Genomic DNA, 1,234 nt, shown 5'->3' on the forward strand with positions numbered 1-1,234 from the left:
TTGCTGACCTTAATTCTTGAGCAACTTCTGTACGATTTAGAAAATCCTTTCCTACACCTATATCATGTAAGTTACTGCCAATATTTTCTTCTAATAGTTTCAGGGTTTCCAGTTTCACATTGAGGTCTTTGATCCATTTGGAGTTGACTTTTATGCAAGGTGAAAGATAAGGATCTAGTTTCATTCTTCTACAGGTGGAGATCCAGTTTTGCCAGCACCATTTATCGAAGATGCTGTTTGTCCTCCATTGTGTGTTCTTGGTACCTTTGTCAAATATCAGGTGGCTGAAATTGCATGTACTCAGGTTTGGATCTTCAATAATGTTCCATTGATCTATGTGTTTATTTTTGTGCCAATACCATGCTGTTTTTATGACTGTAACTCTGTAGTATACTTTGAGATCTGGTATAGTCATCCCTCTAGAGTTGCTCTTTGTGCTTAGGGTTACTCTGGCTATCCAGGGCCTTTTGTGCTTCTACAGTAATTTAAGGAGTTTTTTTTTCTAATTCTGTGTAGTATGTCATGGGGATTTTGATTGGGGTTGCATTGAATCTATATGTTGCTTTGGTAGGATGGTTATTTTCACAATATTAATTCTTCTAATCCATGAGCATGGGAGATCCTTCCATTTCCTGGTGTCTTACTCAATCTCTTTAACAATTTAAAATTTTCATTGCAGAGATCTTTGTTGTCTTTGGTCAGATTTATTCCAAGATTTTTTTTTTTTTTTGCAGTTATTGTGAATGGGAGCATTTTCCTTTCCTGTATTCTTTCTCCAATTGCTTGTTATTGGTATATGGAAAGGCTACTGATTTTTGTAGATTGATTTTAGAACACTATACTGAAAGTATTGATCGGTTCTAGGAGTTTTCTGGTGGAACTTTTGGAATATCTTAGGTATAGTATCATATCATCTGCAAAAAGTGATAGTTTGACTTCTTTTCCAATTAGTGCTTCTTTATTTCCTTCTCCTGTCTTATTGCTCTAGCAAAAGTTTCAAGCACTATGTTGAAAAGGAGTGGAGATAGTCAACATCCTTGTCTGGTTCCTGATTTTAATGGGAATGCTTCCAGTTTTTCTCCATTTCGAATGATATTGGCCATGGGTTTGTTGTATATAGCTTTAATTATGTTAAAGTATGTTCCCTCCAGTCCAATTCCCTCTAGAACTATGAACATAAATGAATGTTGAATTTTGTCAAAAGCCTTTTCTGCATCTATTGAGATGACAATGT

The sequence above is a fragment of the Nannospalax galili genome, unplaced genomic scaffold (assembly GCF_000622305.1).
Source record: "Nannospalax galili isolate Female #2095 unplaced genomic scaffold, S.galili_v1.0 scaffold611, whole genome shotgun sequence".
Lineage (NCBI taxonomy): Eukaryota > Metazoa > Chordata > Mammalia > Rodentia > Spalacidae > Nannospalax > Nannospalax galili.